The sequence below is a fragment of the Schistocerca gregaria genome, chromosome 7, assembly GCF_023897955.1.
Source record: "Schistocerca gregaria isolate iqSchGreg1 chromosome 7, iqSchGreg1.2, whole genome shotgun sequence".
Classification (NCBI taxonomy): Eukaryota; Metazoa; Arthropoda; class Insecta; order Orthoptera; family Acrididae; genus Schistocerca; species Schistocerca gregaria.
Genome location: NC_064926.1, coordinates 88,844,997 through 88,867,688, shown reverse-complemented (window position 1 = coordinate 88,867,688; position 22,692 = coordinate 88,844,997). Strand labels below are relative to the sequence as shown.

At 41.8% G+C, this 22,692-nt stretch overlaps 1 protein-coding gene across 1 annotated transcript in view; it reads left to right on the top strand.

The window, feature by feature from the left end:
* The window catches only part of LOC126281486 (uncharacterized), a 260,262-nt gene that overhangs the window by 68,643 nt on the left and 168,927 nt on the right, over window positions 1-22,692 (top strand). The gene's annotated exons all lie outside the window — the stretch shown is intronic.

Below are 22,692 nucleotides of genomic sequence, written 5' to 3'. Positions count from 1 at the left end.
TTGTTGTTGTTGTTGTTGTGGTCTTCAGTCCTGAGACTGGTTTGATGCAGCTCTCATGCTACTCTATCCTGTGCAAGCCTCTTCATCTCCCAGTACCTGCTGCAGCCTACATCTTTCTGAATCTGCTTAGTGTATTCATCTCTTGGTCTCCCTCTACGATTTTGTACCCTCCATGCTGCCTTCCAGTACTAAATTGGTGATTCCTCGATGCCTCAGTACATGTCCTACCAACCGGTCCCTTCTTCTTGTCAAGTTGTGCCACAAACTCCTCTTCTCATTAGTTACGTGATCTATCCATCTAATCTTCAGCATTCTTCTGTAGCACCACATTTCGAAAGCTTCTATTCTCTTCTTGTCTAAACTATTTATCGTCCATGTTTCACTTCCATACATGGCTACACTCCATACAAATACTTTCAGAAACCATTTCCTGACACTTAAATCTATACTCGATGTTATCAAATTTCTCTTCTTCAGAAACGCTTTCCATGCAATTGCCAGTCTACATTTTATATCCTCTCTTCTTCGACAATCATCAGTTATTTTGCTCCCCACATAGCAAAACTCCTTTACTTCTTTAAGTGCCCCATTTCCTAATCTAATTCCCTCAGCATCACCTGACTTCATTCGACTACATTCCATTATACCCGTTTTGCTTGATGTTCATCTTATACCCTCCTTTCAAGGCACTGTCCATTCCATTCAACTGCTCTTCCAAGACCTTTGCTGTCTCTGACAGAATTACAATGTCATCGGTGAACCTCAAAGTTTTTATTTATTCTCCATGGATTTTAATATCTACTCCGAACTTTTCTTTCCTTTCCTTTACTGCTTGCTCAATATACAGATTGAATAGCATTGGGGAGAGGCTACAACCCTGTCTGACTCCCTTGCCAACCACTGCTTCCGTTTAATGTCCATCGACTCTTACAGCTGCCATCTGGTTTCGGTACAAGTTGTAAATAGCCTTTTCGCTCCCTGTATTTTACCCTGCCAACTTCACTGCTGTTAATACTGTTTATTCACTACGACTGCGATTTCAGCCTTATGCCTATCGTTCTTTTTAAGTGGACACTGTCCTATTGTCAGTTATGTTTACATATACCTAGCGTGTAATAATTTTCATCGCTTACATGTAAGAACGGAGCACTTGACTATCCAAGTCATGTCACTAGTGTGCATAACTTCCACTGTGCATGGGATGTGCGGTCGTTGGTCAGATAGCCTTTAGTAAGCAGGATCCAAGAACGAATATTATGTGAAGTACAGCAGACGTTTTTCATCTATGGCACTCAACAGTATATGCTGAGTAAAGAAAACACTTCAGAAATGTTTTCAACAGCATTAGAAAACACAACCTCAAATATGATTTTAACAAAGGGACTGAAACTGTGCAGGTGTGAATAGAACAAAATAGAAAATTATGTTGTTCGTCATTTAAGACGCGAATTTACGCACTTATTTCATCAGTACGTCTAGCAAATTTCGTCTGGCAGATTGACTTTCGCGATGTTCAAGATTAATGACGACGTATATCGTGAACTATGAGTTGTTCACTAATATGCTTTTGTAGGTACGTCCAGTAGTATATGTGTCCACTGTATATGTGCCGATTGCCGGTGAAGTAAGTTGTGAGTAGAGCTAGCGGCAAAGAATTAATACATTAAAATGTCATGCAGGATGCTGCAGTTTCTCACGCATGACAGCGTCTATGACTTCATAGCTCCTGATCTATGACTCGTACAATGATACATTTTTCTTGGTACCTTCAACAGCATCTGCGCATATCATCTGCGAAATATGTTGCGAATAGAGTTAGTAGTAACTGCTAGTATTGCATGATGCAGCAGTTTCACACGCATCTTATTGTTCATGACGATATATCTCCTGAACTATGGTCGTACGATGATATATTTTTGTAGGTACATTCAGCGGCACATGTAAGTTCTGTCTGCAAAATGTGTTGCAAATAGAGTTAGTAGTAAAGAAGCAATAATTAAAACGCCATGTTTCCTGTGGCAGTTTTAGTGCATGAACCGCTAAAATGCAGTAAGCGATAGAGATCCCAGTTTCGAGTCCCGGTCGGTGCACAAATTTTCAGCTCTCTCCATTGACATTTATCAGCGCCTGTAAACAGCAAAAGGTCTGGATTTCATTGTGATTTCATTCTGTCAATATTTGTCCTCACTGAACGAACAGTCTGCTTCCCTGCTAAAAGAAAACAAATTCAAATTAAAATGTCAAATGGCTAAATTCACGCTAGTTCTGTTGTCGACAGCACCTTCGTTGTTCATTCCACCTCTCCTTAACCCTTTCATGGCCTGTGGGGCATATACTTCCCATTAAAGGCATTTTTCTTTTTTACAACGTTTAAGAGTATATGTATTACCACTTCTGTACGCTCCTGGCATCTGGTGACAATCCGCTGCGCCAGCTGTTACTTCTGTTTATTGCCTTCAGGAGTGTGGGAAGTATGTATCCCACCGAACAATAGTGTTTTAATGGTTACTGGGAAGTACAGTTACCATTAGTAGTTTCTGGAAGGGGCTTGGGAAGCATATTTACCACAAAATTTATCTGTCATTTTTAGTCTTTGGAAAGCATACTCAGCACCAACTTAGGAGTATCCCAAAGCTTTTGGGAATATATCTTACCACGGTTGTCTATGTGTGACATCTCGTGGGAGCAAACTGCACAAGGTGTATAAAAATTGCTATAACAGTCAGTTTCTGTTTGTCGTGGGATCACTACTGTTGTCGGAACACGTTGCTTTGCTTCTGCAATATACATTATTTGTGACTTGCATCAGCTCGTGTCTTTACTGTGTGATAATGTTTCAAGGATAATTTTCGCATTGTGGTAAGTAAACTTTAATATCAGTAACAAATATTTTTTAAATAAATTAAAAGAAAACGTAAAATAAAAACAGGAAACACTTTTCATAATTTTTTACGTGTAATGGCAACACATAAGAGCTCACAAAAGGGAAATGGGAAATCCATTTACCACCATAGTTTCAATACCTCACACAGGAGCCGTGGTGATATGGTCCCAAATCACAAAGATAAAATTATCAAAAAATGAATATAGTCAGTTGATCGCAATTCTAATAGGACAGAAAAAAATTATTTTCGTTGAGTTACTACAAAAAATGCGTACGCTGAAGGGCTAAACTGGACAGCTTTGATGAATACAGAGGCAGAGGCAATCGTTCTCTTAGTGAGTCTATGACAATACAGGTTTCCATTTCTCGCCCGGCTTGTATCAAAATACCAGAAACGTTTGACGTCGCCGACCGTCGCGGTGCACCTCTTTACCCACAATGCTAGGTAAGTGCGGCGTGTAGGCCGGTCAAATTGTAGCCTGCAGTGAAGCCCTCACCTCTTACGATTGGTATGCGGTTTGGGATTTCCATTGCTAATACCCAGGCCGGACACACTCGAGTCAAGGAACCTGATTAGGATGCTCTAATGTGTGCGCCGCCTTGGATCAGCAACTCAGTCGTGCGTCAAGTACGGATTTGTCTGTGTGTGGTGCTGTGATCTGTTTTATGCAAGAGTACTTGTTGGGTGCCAAATAGGTGTGCCATGCTAAAATAGCAGTCGCTGCAAAAGGCTTCATTACACAGATTGTTAAATCGGACTGACAGTGTTTCTGTGACTGTGAAATAATGTTGTGTTTTTACAATAATATTGGGAGCTGAAGATATGGAGTAAAATTTGTACCACGGCGAAGAAGCAGGGCCCGTTGCTTACTAGACAGGTGTGATAGCCATTACACCACCACAGCAGCATAGGTAACGTGGCTGCATGGACAACGCTAGTCCAGTGCCCTCCCTAACACAAATTTCAGTTCATGTCTTCAATTTATTTTTCTCTCCTTAAATCGTCATTGGACTAGAGTTTTCAGTGTGGCAGCGTTCCTATAGTGCTGTGGCGGTGTACTGACTAGCATACATCCCCAGAAAGCAAAGACACCTGGGTGTTCTGCTTCTAACATTATCGTAGATTAATTTGAGGCTCGTACATCTCAAGGAAAATTTAATTATGTGAGATCTAATGTAGTGTCACTATAATTCCATCAGCTGGTAACGCTGAAGAATCGCACATTTCATGTAAACAGGAGCTAGTGGCTAATAGATCTGTTTCGCGATCAGAAACGTCTTAGGAGAGTGCTAAAGGAGAAGATAGAGGAGCAGCCCAACATCATCAAGAAGAAAGAAAATCATCTATGAAAGGCAGCAGTCTTAAAGTTGTCAATGATCTTAGCAATTCGGCAACCTGGAGAGATATTATAAATGATAATTTTAGAATAAGAGGAATTCAGGAAGTTATACAAGACATTAGTGAAAAAATGTAGTTTTCTGTGAACAGTGGGACAAGAAGGTGTTTCATAGTTTTTCATTGCTGCTATCACCTATTAAATGACGAAAAGTTAAACGGACATGGCTTGTATATTATCTACATCTACATCTATACTCAGCAATTCACCATACGGTGCGTGGCGGAGGGTATTATTGAACGGAAAATAGTGCGTATTACTTTCGTTACAAGTTTTGCAGTTCGCGTTCTGGTTCTCTCACAAAAAATGGTTTAAGATCCTGTAAAGTTTGACAAAATTCTCGCTAATTATGAACTGCTTTATAACCATATTACTGAAATTTGCAATTGGAATGAGCTTTTTCAGAACATTAAAAACTCAAACTTAATGATAAGGCAACTGATCAGCGAGGAAATGAAATGTTCAAATGGGTGTGTGAATCCCTAAGGGACCACACTGCTGAAGTCATCGGTCCCTAGACTTACACACTACTTAAACTAACTTACACTAACTTACACTAAGAACAACACGCACTCACCATTGCCCAAGGGAGGGTGGGCCACGCAATCTGTGACATGGCACCTCAAACCGCACGGCCACTCCTTGCGGCAAACAAATTAATAGAGATCGGTTTTGTTAAGGTAGTTTTCCATAATTGTGAAAAGAAATAATCCATTACGAGTCGACAGTGTTGGGAAATCCAGGTAATGGAAACGTTTTAAGGCAAAAGCTCAAGTTCAATCCAGTATTAAAAGTCCGTATTAATTGTGCTGCCATATCTGGAAGACTGATTACTTATTTAAGTGAGGGCATACAAAATGAAATCAGTACCATAATTTCTGATGAGATCATATGTGACATGAAGAATGTCATAATCAAAAATAAATATTATTCAACACTATTGAGCAATATGCCATATTTAAGACACAAGGAACAATTAAGCGCGCTTTTAAGAGCAGTAGATGTGTTTTACAAACTAGATGCAGTTGCATCAGACACTACGTAAGCTTGGCGTGCCGCTTACAGACTACCATATAAATTGTGTTGAGAACGGAAGCAACACGAAGAGTAAGAGGAGTGGCACTCAAGCTCGTATGATCGAAGAAACTCCCAGAGTTTACTATATCCCTTGAGGTGTTCATGACTTGAACTTGGTCGTTAGTGATGCGGTTAAATCACCCGTAACTGCGCTACATCTGTTTTTCGGCGTAGTTCAACGATTGTTCACAATTGTTCTCTGTCTCGGTGAAGCGCTGGAAATCACTAAAAAATCACGTAAACCTGACTCTGAAGCCACTGTGGCTTGGACCGATGGTGCTCGGGTAGTGAGATCTGAGCTTAATAACGCAAGACTTCCTGAGTTGAAGAACACTTGCAACGGTGACCCATGGTGTTTCAGTGAAGTAACTAGTCCCTTTGAAGGAATCACAAAACTTTAATCTTTTTTGTGTTCAGTAATACGTCATTGTTCCCTTTGCAGTGCCAACAGGGCCAATAAAGCAATTCAGCGAGAAGGTATGCAATTAGACACTACAGTAAAATCAATAAAATGAACACTTAGTGCTATTGAAAAATATAGAGCCAACGTTTTTGAAAAGGCTAAGAACGAAGCAGACGTTTTGGTTGCTTCTTTAGGTAATGTTGCTGAGCTGACAGAATCCAGATCTTCAACTATTAAAAGGCAGGTTTCTCAAGGAAGTAACGATGAACCCATTCCAGGGGAAGAGAATCGCTTAAGCCTTAAAGGAACTTCTTCAGTGTTATATAGACACCGCTATTACGAGTTTGAAGGAAAGGTTTCAACAGCTCACTAACTACTGTGACGGATTCGGTGTTATATGGGACATTAAGAACTTGGTAATAAAGAAATGCGATCTCAATAGAGCATGCAGAAATATTTCAATCATTGAAATCTATGAAAGTGTAAATGAGTGCACTATCCCTGATAGTCTTTTATTTTAGATTTGTTTTCAGATTCATGATTTGCTCTCTGCATGAACGACCAGATCCAAAGCCTGCCTGGTATTCACGTTTTGTGTTATAACTGTTCTTGTGTTCTCTGCAATAAGCACACTGAGAAAATTTTGTAGGTGACCCGCAGAAGAGAGATTCCTCTGCATTTGTTCGCATTCGCCCTACCCCCTTTCTTGTGTATCGGGTGGGTAAGTGTACATTTCAGTCGTCAGGAAGTTTTTCCTCTTTGGTAGATGGTTGTGAAAGTTCCTGTAAAGAATTTGGTCCGTGATTCATTAGTAGTTCTGAAGTCGTGCCGACTTCAAAGGATATCTTGTTGTTTTTTAATTTAAGTATATCTCCTCACAAGTTGGCGGGGGTGATTGTGCGCGAGTGAAGGTGAAGTCCTGTGTTGAGAATCTTGTTTCAGATCCAGGGTAGTTAAGGAGATCAGAGGACTAACACGCCAGTTATTCACTCGATTAGTTAGTGCGAGTTTTCCAACTTGTTTACCAAAGGATAAGTTTTGAGGTGTGTACACGCGGACGTTGTTTGCAATAAGTCATGTAGCATTCTTTGGTGTTGTGGTTGCAGAAATTTTTTCTCTATAGCATCCAGTCACTCATTCATATACTTCTGCCTTATGAATTTTGCTGCCTGTGTTCTGGAATCGTTGAAACGATATAGTTTCCTACGGATTTTTTATTTTTGTATTCTTGGAAAGTTTGTTTGCGTCCATCTCGTGCTTTTTCACACGATATTTAGTGCTCTTTTTGCGTGGTATCATTTCTTTTACTTTTTCTGTGATCTTTCTATACAATTCTTCCCATGTGTTTGCTTATTGCCTATTCCATTCCTGCTTTATCTTATATTCTATGATCTTTTTCGTGTCAAATTTGTCTATGTGTGTTCTTTTCTGATGGATTTTGATTCGAGTTAGCTAGTGGTCTGAATCTACGATCACACCTCTGTGAACTTGAAAGTCGTGGATCTATTTCTGGACTGGAGAGGATATCGCTACATGGTCTGTTTGGAATTCTCCCATCAGTTGTTTAGGTGACCTTCCCTAAGGTTGTTAACATAACCTTCAGGTTGTTCTTCTGGCATAGTTCCGCGAGCCTCATGCCATTTTTCTTTGTATATCTGTGTGCCGGAAACTTTCCCACAGTTTTCTGGTGGCTTTTACATCTGACGATTTGTGCCTTGAAATTACTTACCAAAAATCTTATGTTGCCTTTGGGGTCTTGGTTGAGAATTTCTCTGTTCACTTGGGCTGTATTTTGTCATCCCCATTCGCGAGGGCGTGTGAGTTGATCACAGTATATTTCTTGTTTGCATACTGTAGGGGCATTATCATTAACCTGTTGTTTATGGTGGGGACTCGTCTGGTTGAATTGATTATCTGCTCGTGCACTACGAAAGCCAAATATTTCATTTTCCTGTCTCTAATGTTAGGTTGTGCAGTTTTCCCACTTGGATCAGTGTTTTATGCTAAATGTTCCAAGACATGTAGGAGTTCTACATGGAAGTTTGCCGGAGAACTGCGACTTCCTCCGTGATCGTTCCAAGTTCCTCAGAATCCGCGTTTCTGTTTTCCGTCTGTTGACGGGTGGGTTGGTCATCACTTCGCGTACTGTCGTTATTCCTCCCACATGTCGCGGTTGCTTGTAATCTCGTTGGTCCAGAACAAGCGTCAGTTAGTTCCTGGAGCATTCATTTGCAGCCGTACCCTCTGGGTGGACAGACGCTGACAAGGTTGCCTGGATTTGGTGTGCTGTCTGTTGGTCTGTCCCGAATATTACTCTACTGGCCATTAAAATTGCTACACCAAGAAGAAATGCAGATGTAAACGGGTATTCATTGGACAAATTTATTATACTAGAACTGACATGTGATTACATTTTCACGCAATTTGGGTGCATAGATCCTTAGAAACCAGTACCTCTGGCCGTAATAACGGCCTTGATACGCCTGGGCACTGAGTCAAACAGAGCTTGGATGGCGTGTACAGGTACAGCTGCCTTTTGTGATTGGCAGGAGAGCCAACACCGTGTTACTAGAGGAGGCCGAAAGGGACAGGGTTTAGCTCACGCAGGCTGCCGTGAGGTCAGAACAGGACAAGGAAATTAGAATTTAGAAACAACGGACGTAGCTGGTAGAATACTAAACTTTAATCCATTAATGATGAACGTCGCTCTTGACGGTACATAGTTCACAATACCAATAGTAACTGATAATGGCGCCTTGCTAGGTCGTAGCAAACGACGTAGCTGAAGGCTATGCTAAACTATCTTCTCGGCAAATGAGAACGTAAGTAGGCAGTGAACCATTGCTAGCAAAGTCGGCTGTACAACTGGGGCGAGTGCTAGGGAGTCTCTCTAGACTAGACCTACTGTGTCGCGGCGCTCGGTCTGCAATCACTGATAGTGGCGACACGCGGGTCCTACGTATACTACCTGGCCGCGGCCGATTTAAAGGCTACCACCTAGCAAGTGTGGTGTCTGGCGGTGACACCACACTGCCCATGCAGCTTCAAGACGATACCACAGTTCACCAACACTAGTGACTGGCGTATTGTGACGAGCCAGTTGCTCGGCCACCATTGACCAGACGTTTTCAATTGGTGAGAGATCTGGAGAATGCGCTGGCCAGCGCAGCAGTCGAACATTTTCTGTATCCAGAAAGGCCAGTACAGGACCTGCAACGTGCGGCCGTGCATTCTCCTGCTGAAATGTACGATTTCACAGGGATCGAATGAAGGGTAGAGCCACACATCTGAAATGTAACGTCCACTGTTCAAAGTGCCGTCAATGCGAACAAGAGGTGACCGAGACGTGTAACCAATGGCACCCATCACGCCGGGTGAAACGCCAGTGTGGCGATGACGAATACACGCCTCCAATGTGCGTTCACCGCGATGTCGCCAACACGGATGCGATCATCATGATGCTGTAAACAGAACCTGGATTCATCCGACAAAATGACGTTTTACCATTCGTGCACCCAGGTTCGTCGTTGAGTACACCATAGCAGGAGCTCCTGTCTGTGACGCAGCGTCAAGAGTAACCGCAGCCATCGTCTCCGAGCTGAAAGACCATGCTGCTGCAAATGTCGTCGAACTGTTCGTGCAGATGGTTGTTGTCTTGCAAACGTCCCCATCTGTTGACTCAGGGATCGAGACGTGGCTGCACGATCCGTTACAGCCATGCGGATAAGAAGCCGGTCATCTCGACTGCTAGTGATACAAGACCGTTGGGATCCAGCACGGCGTTCCGTATTACCCTCCTGAACCCAACGATTCCATATTCTGCTAACAGTCGTTGTATCTCGACCACCGCGATACGATAAACCGCAATCGCGATAGGCCACAATCCGACCTTTATCAAAGTCGGAAACGTGGTGGTACGCATTTCTCCTCCTTACACGAGGCATCACAACTACGTTTCACCAGGCAACGCCGGCCAACTGCTGTTTGTGTATGAGAAATCCGTTGGAAACTTTCCTCACGTCAGCACGTTGTAGGTGTCTCCACCGGCGCCAACCTTGTGTGAATGCTCTGAAAAGCTAATCATTTGCATATCACAGCATCTTTACCCTGTCGGCTAAATTTCGCGTCTGTAGCACGTCATCTTCGTGGTGTAGCTATTTTAATGGCCAGTAGTGTATATGACGAGCGTACCCATATCCACGATCTCGGAATGCAACCAGTATGGGAATATCAACCCTGATGTACATGTATAAGCAATCATAATTACAGATTCACGAAAATCATTCAAAGTTTAAACAAAATTACGTTCTAGTAAAAGGAAGTAGGCCGCCCCCAAATCAGACTTCCCAGCGGGTCCCAAAATTCCTTAAACAAGCGCTGCCAGCAGTCGGCGCGCCGGGGTCTACCGAGATGGATGCGAAGCTCCGACACTCTCCTGCTCCAGACACGCTAGGCCGACTGTTCTCAGAGCCCCCCCCCCCCCTCCCCCTCCAGCGTACCCCCTCCACTGCGCCGCTCTGAGGGGGCGTGTCAGTGGGACGGCCGCACGCCGGAGGCTGCCCTCGTCCGGACACTCAGGCAGTCGTTTTTGCAACACACCGAGGCCACGTCTGAGACGTGACTATAGCCACTTACTTTTATCTCTAGGATTTCTGCTAATTTTCAGTTCCTTATTTTTCTTCATTTCTTAAGTACACCCATCAAAAAAGTTTTGCATCACCCTGGTTCCCAGAACTCCTGAAGATAGACCTTGACTGTGGATATTGTATCACAGACACAGTCCCTTTGACTGTTCAAAGATGTCACTAAACCCGCCCAAAGATGTAAACAACAAAGCATGGGCAGCGCGTATTAGACTGAGGAGGTCCGACAGTCGATCAGTTCCAGTGATTCCACCAGGAAGGAGGCACACGGCTCTTGTTGTCTCTAGTTCAACCGTGCCCAGACGGTCAATACCGCGGTTCGATCGCGTCCGCATTGTTACTTTGAGTCAGGACAGGCCCCCAACAAGGGAAGTGTCCAGGTGTCTCGGAGTGAATCAAAGCGATGTTGTTCGGACATGGAGGAGATACAAAGAGACAGGAACTGTCGATGACATGCCTCGCTCAGGCTGCCCAAGGGCTACTACTGCAGTGGATGTCCGCCACCTACGGATTATGGCTCGGAGAAACACTGACAGCAACGCCACCATGTTAAATAATGCTTTTCGTCCAGCCACAGGACGTCGTGTTACGACTCAAACCGTGTGCAATAGGCTGCATGATGGGCAACTTCACTCCCGATGTCCATGACGAGGTCCACCTTTATGACCACGACACCGTGAAGTGCGGTACAGATGGGCCCAACAACATGTCGAATGGACCTCTCAGGAATGGCATCACGTTCTCTTCACAAAGGAGTGTCGCATATGCATTCAACCAGACACGTCGGAGACGTGTTTGGAGGCAACACGGTCAGGCTGAACGCCTTAGATACACTCTCCAGCGAGTGCAGGAAGGTGAATGTTCCGTGCTGTTTTGGGATGGCATTACGTGGGTCTGACTGCGCCGCTGGTTGTCATGGAAGGCGCTGTAACGTCTACACGATACGTGAATACCATCCTCCGACTGATAGTGCAAATATATCGGCAGCATATTGGCGAGGCATTCGTCTTCATGGATGACATTCGCGCCCCCATAGTGCACATCTTTTGAATGACTTCCTTCGGGATAACGACGTCGCCCAGTTAGAGTGAATAGTATGTTCTCTAGACATGAACCCTATCGAACATGCCTGGGATAGGTTGAAAAGTGCTGCTTATGGAAGACGTGAACACAAATCAGTCTGAGGGATCTGCGCCGAATCGCTGTTGGGGAGTGGAACAATCTGTACCAACAGTGCCTTGAAGAACTTCTGGATAATATGCCACGACGAATACAGACATGCATCAAGCAATAGGACGTGTTACTAGCTATTAGGGGAACTGGTGTTTACAGCAATCTGGACAGCCATCTCTGAAGGTCTCTCTGTATCGTGGTACAACATGCAGTGTGTGGTTTTCATGAAAAAGGGCAGAAATGATATTTATGTTGATCTCAATTCCAATTTTCTGTACACGTTCCGAAACTCTCGGAACCGAGATGACGCAAAACTTTTTTTGATGTGTGTATGTTAGACAGTGTTTACTGGTAAGGAGAAGTAAAGAAAGCGTTACATACTGTCTTCTAACATTTGAGTTGTGTGGTTTATAAAATCATACACAGTTCTATTTTGGAATATATAATACATGGAACTATGGTCCGTCATGCAGACATACGTAGTTTCGTATATTTAAAGGTGTTAAACCTGGACGTTGATGGGAGTTTGCCCATTTCATAACAGAAAGAAAGACATCACACATTTAGATTGAACAAAACATTGCTTATCTGTGCAGTCGAGGACATTGCTCTTGGGGAAACAGGTTATAGAATCCTTATAGACTCTCAGGTTCGACAAACACTTCGTTGGGCCACGTGCTACGCTGTACATATGTCTGTCTAGTTGTAAGTAATGAGGCATATCAGCAGCCCTACCGAGAACGGTCTGACAAATAAATCGAAATTGATCTTCAGTCGTGGAGAGTCTTGAACTGTTTTTGAGAAGTCATGCTGAGGAGTCTCGTTTACTGAAGCGTTGTCAGTCATGTCTGATACGCAAACCACTGCCTCGAGGTCCGGGAAATGTTCCATGTCATGAAGTTGATGCTGAATTTTCAGTAGGCGAATCCATTTCTCGAGGACCTATCATTCTGACCTGTTTGAACTCACTAACAGCCGGGTACTGCATCCTCTGAGGTTGATCGCACATAGCACGACTCGCATTCACGTTCGCACCAGGCTTTACGCCTCTTTCTTGACATTTCCGGTCACACAGAAGGGTGCTATCGTCCTTTGATGTGTGCCGGGGCTTTATTGGTCTACTGTATGCCTTCAATATGGACCCATTTGGGTCACACTTTGAGGTCGTTGCAATTTTCTCAGACATTAGTTTATGTTTTATGCAACAGAACGAGGTGGTTTTGGTGTTTCGCTGAAGATTACGTTGCCCACAATAGGAGTATGCTGGTGCTGAGATCCGTGAGAGCAGTGGCAAATCACTCTCTTGCCCCCAACCTTCTCGCTGTTTCACTTTGGTGTTACGCTGAATAATTTTTCGTCCTGGATAGTATTGTACAAACTCAAGCCACCAATGCACGAACTGGGTACGTAATACCAACTTTCGAACTCACCACACGTGCTTTAATTGCACGAATACGTGAATAGGTAAAATATGACGAAACAGTTTTCGGCAAAATGTCTTTCTGGAACGATACAGTATTTCGACCGTCATCTCGCATAAACAATAGAAGTTCTGATAAACGTATGTATATTTTCTTAATTCAGTAGGTATTACTAAGTGACGATAAAACATTACACACATGGTATTGTAAATGGATTTGTTGGGAAAAAATTTTAAAATACTAATTCTATTTAACTATAGCGACAATCGAAAATCTGTTCTTCTGTATAATATTTGTTGCATTAAGTGTGCTCGGTGCACTTTTCACGTTAGTTTTCGATGAAAGTACATGTTTACAACAATATCCACCATTGTCATCGACAGAAAAACAACGAATGTCGAGGAAATAAAGGAATTACACAGCTGTAAGTGTTAAACGCGAAGGAGACAGCGGACAGGTCGAAAGGGAACACTGAAGGTCCTTCCGAGTGGAAGGAACTGTTCGTTGACGTGACAGGAGAAGAAGTAGGAGTCGATAATTAAGTAGGTGATCAAGTATTGCATTAAGAGCTCAATAGAGCTTCATAAGACCTGCGACATTAAGGCGAACTGCATAGGTAACATCCCTTTAGAAATACTGAGATCATTGGGAGAAGTGGCAAGTAGGTGTGTAGATTCTATGGGAGTCGAGACATACAATGCGACGAGCGAAAACGTATCATTTACACAATCCCGAAGCCACCAAGGAAGGTTAGGTGGAAAAACGACCGTACAATCAATTCAGCAGCTCATGCATCACAGTCTCTGGCAAGAACAATATACAGAAAACCAAGAACGAAGTGCTTGGATTAGAATAGGTGTAAGACAAGGATGCAATCTTTCTCCACTTTGTCAATACTTGCATCGCAGAGGCACGTACAGAAATAACATTTAGATACAGGAGTGAAATTAAAATTCGGCTTAAAAAAATGTCAACGATAAGATTCACTGATGACATTCCTATTCTCAGTAGAAACGAGAAAGAATCCAGAAGATGCTGAAGAAAATGAACGATGTGCTGAGCACAGAATGTGGACTGAGAGCAAACCGAAGAAAGTTGGAAGTTATGAGTAGTAGCAGAAATGGGCTTAGTCACAAAAATAACATAAAAATTGGGAACCATGAAGTAATGATGTGAAGCAATTCTTACCTAAAGAAATGTACTAACGTCAAACACTAGCCTTAATTTGAAGAAGAAATTTCTGAAAATATTTGTATGGAGCACAGTATTTTATGGTAGTGAATCAGGGACTTTGGGGAAAACCGAATAAAAAGAGAATCGAAGCATTTGAGATAGAGGCGACACAAGGATACTCAAAAGTAGGCGGATTCATGAGGTATAAAATGAGGAGGTTCGGCACAGAATTTGTGAGGATAGAAATATACGGTTAACAATGACAAGAAGAAGGGCCGGTATACTAGAACACGTGTTAAGACATCAGGGAATTACTTCCAAGATACTAGAAGTAGATGTAGAGCTTTAGAGAGCAATAGTTGTAGTGGAAGTCCTGGATTAGAATATACGTAAGAAATAATTGAGGATGTTTCATACAAGTGCCACTCTGAGATGAATAGGTTGGCACACAAAAGGAAATCGTAGCTGGTGGCATCAAATCAGGCACAAGAAAGATGAACCCCAAAAAACAGAATGCTAATTCTCCATGGAAATAAACCATCTAACAATGTCCTGCAAAATTATTCTTATTTGGTGAGAAATTGGTTTTGTACTTTACAGGCCATCTTCTGTGACAGCTGAAAGTCGAAAATATAGATAAACATGATGCTCAACTTGCACAGATATTATTTGTACCGATATACGCAAATGACAAAGAATTTACATGGGGAAATATTACAATAATTACAACAGCCAGAAAAGAAGTGGATAAACAACGTTTTGTGTGTAGATACATGTAGCAAAAGATGAGAAATAAAATGAATTTACAGCTTGAATTTAGTATCTGCAACGGAAATTTAATTTAACAAGGTGGAAATGGAAATTGAGTCTCATATTTAATACTAGTTGCATTCTATGTCATGTGTTTGTTGATTTCTAGCATTTTCAGTAGGGTCATATTCCTGTTTTTTTTTTCTACAAAATATACAGTTTCACATTTTACACAAAATGGATGGTTTTCTACTAAAAGATGATCAACAAGGGTCGAATCATTCTTTCTTAATCGCTAGCTTCCCTCATGTTCACATAGCCTATTTGTCACTGCTATGCCTGATGAGTCACTTTTTCACAATGTTTGCAATTTATTTTATACACGTCACTCTGTGCCAAGGATTGTATTTTGTCTTTAGTGCTGAATAAAAATTTTGAAATAGACAATTTCGAATGAATTTTATTACAGAAAGAGCCACTGAACCATAAAATTAAGTATTGGTTCAGATGTGTCGATGATGTGCTGGTATCATTAGGCAGTTAGATATATTGCTTCAGCATTTAAACATGCAACTTAAAAGAATCAGTTTACAATGAAACTAGGATGTTCTTAAATAAATTTCATGGAACTTTATACAGATATTAGTACAAGAAACCACATATTCAGCATTTAGAAAAAAACACAGCTACTTCTACAGTAATCATTGTGAGCTCTCACCAATAGTAGGGCCATTTTGTTAGTGTGGGTTGCATGCATTCAGGGGCAAGGATATATCCAGAGACAAACTTGATTGATATATGACACCCTATGCTTAACCTATTTTTCTGTTGATTGATTTATGGCCGACTGGAGATAATATGTCCTTCTGAGAAAGATCCTCATCTCCTCCTCCTCCTCCTCCTCCTCCACCTTCTCCACATCTTTGGGAAACACTCTCACCAATAGAAGCACACATTTGATACCAAATGAATTGAATAATGAATTAAATCGATTAGTTAATTAACCCTTCTCCATGTTTAAAATACTCCAAACTCCCTCTCCACCCACATCTGGAAATTGGTGAGAAGACTCAGTCTCTGCTGTGGAGGAAGGACCTGATGAAAGGAAATTCAAATCAATTGCTTAGCAGACTCTATATTTATAAAATTCAATTCACAGGAATTGGATCTCTGTTATATTAGATGAGAGAAGCCCATCATTCTCTGCTGTTTTGGAAGAAGCAGTCTTGTAAAATACATCGAAAAGAAGTAATTAAATAGATTCCTTTTCTACGATTGCACAAGGAATACCATCATGAAATTAATGTCAACATAACGCACTGCATGTAATGACACTGTGAAAAACTTCTGATAACATCTTCACACCTGTCCTTGGGAGGGCATGCTGACCACTTCATATATTCTCGCACAAGTAGCTGGGAGGGTGGTCTACACACAGGGTTGACTCATATGGCACACAGACTGGAAGTCGCGCAAATCCCTGAACTAAGTGTCAGGTGATGGCAACCCTTTGTGCAGCTGTGCCGAGAGATAAGAGCGATAGGAAGCACTAGGATTCCCCTGCCACAAACATCAAACATGATATAGCTCCGGTTACAGTGTGGTGGTAAAGACATATCACAAAAGAAATCGCCATAATAGAGCATTTGCTCTAGATCTTCAAAGCTGTGTTACACTTAAAAGGAAAAGTGACAAAATTTCAATAAACTGAGGGAAAATATGTGGTGAAAATTAAGGGGGAATGATGTAGTACATACTTGCCTGTTTGATACAGGAAAATTGTTGGTAATGAGTATGTGGTAGCTAGAGGAATACTAGAAAAACATGACGTGGAAGCACCTGTAACCAGCAGAACTCTCATTTTTTGTAGCAGCGATAACATGGCTGGAATAGATTGTTAAACGTGGATGACGGCCTAATGTAGAGTAATACATTTATATACGTCAGATCACAAGCCCAGGTGTGACCCCAGAGTTATCGACAACCACCTTATAAATTTTTAAAAAGAGTCCTTCATTAAAGAGCATTATATTACCAGCTGTTGGACTGTAGTATACAATTATAGAATGGACTGTGTGTTTGACCGTGTGCAAGACTGTTTATGTGTTTTAAGCCATAACAAACAGTATTTAAAATGTGCTTCTCGCTACTATGCACCAATCACAGCCAACAAACACCTTACAGAAGAGTTGCTGCATGGCTTTATGATAGCATTCTACTGTATATCTGTTGAGGTGATAGTGATATGTACAGCTTGACTGCTGTCTTTGATGTTTTCCTGCAAAGGAGAATCTTGTGCCTCTAAACTGAAATGGATCTAAATTAAAGGATGATAGAACGTAGTTGGAGTAATCAGTTGAGAGGAGTTGTAGTGAGATATGATTTAATGATAGACTGATGATACATTCTAGAGGGAGGGAGTTGTTGTGGCAGGTCATTTATTATGCATTTAACCTTTTTTCCGTTGTTCTCCCAGCGTGCATCAGTTACGTGGTATAACTTAGGCTTGACTTATATACAACTGTGTGTTCTGTGTGTGTCTTAGAGTGCTATCTGCCTGCAATCGTTAACAGCAAACTACGCCATACCACAGTAAGCAGAGGACTTTCGACATGTGTGATGTGTGAAGTCCATCAATGAAAAACCAATCTGAACACTATATGAATGAAGATATATGCAAAGTGCCCCATTTCTCTACCACGTCTTATGAATGAATCGAATCTTGAGTTTCATAACTAACTAAGTTAGTGACTGGGGTTTGTCAGGTACTGCATCACATATGTCTTTTGTGTTTATTTTCTATGATCATTTCTCTCTTTCCAGTACTTTCTTCGTTGAATCCAAACATTACAATAATTCTACACAGCTGACAGCACAAGGGCTTTACATAAAATGTTTTGAACTATCATACGGTGGTCCATCATGCATAATGTAAACATTTCGTCTTCACCTGTCTGTTATATCATCACTGTTGTTGTTGTCTTCAGTCCTGAGACTGGCTTGATGCAGCTCTCCATGCTACTCTATCCTGTGCAAGCTGCTTCATCTCCCAGTACCTACTGCAACCTACATCCTTCTGAATCTGCTTAGTGTACTCATCTCTCGGTCTCCCTCTACGATTTTTAGCCTCCACGCTGCCCTCCAATGCTAAATTTGGATCCCTTGATGCCTCAAAACATGTCCTACCAACCGATCCCTTCTTCTAGTCAAGTTGTGCCACAGACTTCTCTTCTCCCCAATCCTATTCAATACCTCCTCATTAGTTACGTGATCTATCCACCTTATCTTCAGTATTCTTCTGTAGCACCACATTTCGAAAGCTTCTATTCTCTTCTTGTCCAAACTAGTTATCGTCCATGTTTCACTTCCATACATGGCTACACTCCAAACAAATACTTTCAGAAACGACTTTCCGATACATAAATCTATATTCGATGTTAACAAATTTCTCTTCTTCAGAAACGCTTTCCTTGCCATTGCCAGTCTACATTTTATATCCTCTCTACTTCGACCATCATCAGTTATTTTACTTCCTAAATAGCAAAACTCCTTTACTACTTTAAGTGTCTCATTTCCTAATCTAATTCCCTCAGCATCACCCGATTTAATTTGACTACATTCCATTATCCTCGTTTTGCTTTTGTTAATGTTCATCTTATATCCTCCTTTCAAGACACTGTCCATTCCGTTCAACTGCTCTTCCAAGTCCTTTGCCGTCTCTGACAGAATTACAATGTCATCGGCGAACCTCAAAGTTTTTACTTCGTCTCCATGAATTTTAATACCTACTCCAAATTTTTCTTTCGTTTCCTTTACTGCTTGCTCAATATACAGATTGAATAACATCGGGGAGAGGCTACAACCCTGTCTCACTCCTTTCCCAACCACTGCTTCCCTTTCATGCCCCTCGACTCTTATGACTGCCATCTGGTTTCTGTACAAATTATAAATAGCCTTTCGCTCCCTGTATTTTACCCCTGCCACCTTTAGAATTTGAAAAAGAGTATTCCAGTCAACATTATCAAAAGCTTTCTCTAAGTCTACAAATGCTAGAAATGTAGGTTTGCCTTTTCTTAATCTTTCTTCTAAAATAAGTCGTAAGGTCAGTATTGCCTCACGTGTTGCAACATTTCGGCGGAATCCAAACTGATCCTCCCCGAGGTCTGCATCTACCAGTTTTTCCATTCGTCTGTAAAGAATTCGCGTTAGTATTTTGCAGCCGTGGCTTATTAAACTGATAGTTCGGTAATTTTCACATCTGTCAGCACCTGCTTTCTTTGGGATTGGAATTATTATATTCTTCTTGAAGTCTGAGGGTATTTCGCCTGTCTCATACATCTTGCTCACCAGCTGGTAGAGTTTTGTCATGACTGGCTCTCCCAAGGCCGTCAGTAGTTCTAATGGAATGTTGTCTACTCCGGGGGCCTTGTTTCGACTCAGGTCTTTCAGTGCTCTGTCAAACTCTTCGCGCAGTATCGTATCTCCCATTTCGTCTTCATCTACATCCTCTTCTATTTCCATAATATTGTCCTCAAGTACATCGCCCTTGTATAAACCTTCTATATACTCCTTCCACCTTTCTGCCTTCCCTTCTTTGCTTAGAACTGGGCTGCCATCTGAGCTCTTGATATTCATACACGTGGTTCTCTTCTCTCCAAAGGTCTCTTTAATTTTCCTGTAGGCAGTATCTATCTTACCCCTAGTGAAATAAGCCTCTACATCCTTACATTTGTCCTCTAGCCCTGCCTGCTTAGCCATTTTGCACTTCCTGTCGATCTCATTTTTGAGACGTTTGTATTACTTTTTGCCTGCTTCATTTACTGCATTTTTATATTTTCTCCTTTCATCAATTAAATTCAATATTTCTTCTGTTATCCAAGGATTTCTAGCAGCCCTCGTCTTTGTACCTACTTTATCCTCTGCTGCCTTCACTACTACATCCCTCAGAGCTACCCATTCTTCTTCTACTGTATTTCTTTCCCCTATTCCTGTCAATTGTTCCCTTATGCTCTCTCTGAAACTCTGTACAACCTCTGGTTCTTTCAGTTTATCCAGGTCCCATCTCCTTAATTTCCCACATTTTTGCAGTTTCTTCAGTTTTAATCTACAGGTCATAACCAATAGATTGTGGTCAGAGTCCACATCTGCCCCTGGAAATGTCTTACAACTTAAAACCTGGTTCCTAAATCTCTGTCTTACCATTATATAATCTATCTGATACCTTTTAGTATCTCCAGGGTTCTTCCACGTATACAACCTTCTTTCATGATTCTTAAACCAAGTGTTAGCTATGATTAAGTTGTGCTCTGTGCAAAATTCTACTAGGCGGCTTCCTCTTTCATTTCTTAGCCCCAATCCATATTCACCTACTATGTTTCCTTCTCTCCCTTTTCCTACACTCGAATTCCAGTCACCCATTACTATTAAATTTTCGTCTCCCTTCACTATCTGAATAATTTCTTTGATTTCATCGTACATTTCTTCAATTTCTTCATCATCTGCAGAGCTAGTTGGCATATGAACTTGTACTAACTTTAACCTATCCATTTCCCTTTTTAAATTTTCTAACCTACCTGCCCGATTAAGGGATCTGACATTCCACGCTCCGATCCGTAGAACGCCAGTTTTCTTTCTCCTGATAACGACATCCTCCTGAGTAGTCCCCGCCCGGAGATCCGAATGGGGGACTATTTTACCTCCGGAATATTTTACCCAAGAGGATGCCATCATTATTTAATCATACAGTAAAGCTGCCTGTCCTCGGGAAAAATTACGGCTGTAGTTTCCCCTTGCTTTCAGCCGTTCGCAGTACCAGCACAGCAAGGCCGTTTTGGTTAATGTTGCAAGGCCAGATCAGTCAATCATCCAGACTGTTGCCCCTGCAACTACTGAAAAGGCTGCTGCCCCTCTTCAGGAACCACACGTTTGTCTGGCCTCTCAACAGATACCCCTCCGTTGTGGTTGCACCTACGGTACGGCCATCTGTATCGCTGAGGCACGCAAGCCTCCCCACCACGGCAAGGCACATGGTTCATGGGGGGTATATCATCACAACACTCTCAAAAGTATGAGGCTCGTATCTACTATACACCAATAAGGGGCGCTAAACTAATCAACATGCAAGCATGTAGACAGATAATGTGTAATTGGAGGGTGACGTGACTAAACCTGCTACAGAACAGTTTTTTCAGAATGGCAGTTACAGTATTGGAATGAGAATGTCAATCTGTATCACTAGCGCCCACCAGTACAAATCTGGAACATGTGTTACGCGGTTTGTGAAAGCAAAATACCGAAGTGTATTGATTACATGGAACTCCGCTAATTCTGTTCCTTCACGAGATGTCAAATGTACTTCTCATCAGTTTCATATTAAATTGGAGACAGCGATGCAACGAGGGCTGCCTGAAGATACAGGAAGAGTTACAAGGTGCATAGAGACAGGCCATCTGGTAACTGCGAAGAAACCATGAATAAAAGATGAAATACTTCAGTTGATTGATGAAAGAAGGATGTACAAAAATGTTCAGGAAAATTCAGGAATACAGAAATACAAGTCACCAAGGAACGAAATGAATGGGAAGTGCAGGGAATAAAAGGGGTGTGTGAAATCCTATGGGACTTAACTGCTAAGGTCATCAGTCCCTAAGCTTACACACTACTTAACCTAAATTATCCTAAGGAGAGGGAGGATTCGAACCTCCGCCGGGACCAGCCGCACAGTCTGTGACTGGAGCGCCCTGACCGGTCGGCAGGTCCCGCGCGGCGAAGTGCAGGGAAGCTAAGACGAAACGGCTGCATGAAAAATGTGAAGAAATCGAAAAAGAAATAATTGTCGGAAAGACTGACTCGGCTTATGGGCAATTGCAAATGACCTTCAGTTAAATTAAAAGCTAGTGTGGAAACATTAAGAGTGCAACGGGATTTCCATTATTATTTGCGAAGGAAAGGGCGGTAGGTGGCAAGACTACATTGAAAGTATCTATGAGAGAGAAAATTTGTCTTATGTGATAGATGAAGAAACTGGAGTCGATTTAGAGGAGATAGTGAATCCAGTATTAGAATCAGAATTTAAGAGAGCTTTGGAGGAGTTAAGATCAAATAAGGCAGAAGGAATATATAACATTCCATCAGTTATCGCGGGAAGTGGCAACAAAACGACTATTCACCTTGGTATGTGGAATGTATGTGTCTGGCGACATACCACCTGAATTTCGGAAATATCATCCACACAATTCCGAAGACTGGAAGAGCTGACAAGTGCGAGAATTATCGCACAATCACCCCAACAGCTCATGCATCCAAGTGGCTGATAAGAATAATATGCAGAAGAATGAAAAAGAAATTTGAGGTTGTGATAGATGACGATCAGTTTGACTTAAAGGAAGGTAAAGGCACCAGAGAGGCAATTCTGACATTGCGGTTGATAGTGGTAGCAAGACTAAAAAAAAAATAAAAAAAATAAAGACACATTCATAGGATTTGTGTACATGGAAAAAGCGTTCGACTATGTAAAAGATGTTCGAAGTTCTGAGAGAAATAGGGTTAAGGAGAAATAGGGGTAAGCTATAGGGAGACACGACTAATATACGACAACATGTGAAAGCGCCTAGAAGGAATAATAAAAGTAGACTACCAAGAACCAAGCGCTCGGATTAAAAAGGGTGTAAGACAGGGATGTAGTCTTTCGCCCCTACAGTTCAATCTGCACATCGAAGAAACACTGATGAAAATAAAAGAACGGTTCAGGAACAAAATTAATATTCAAGGT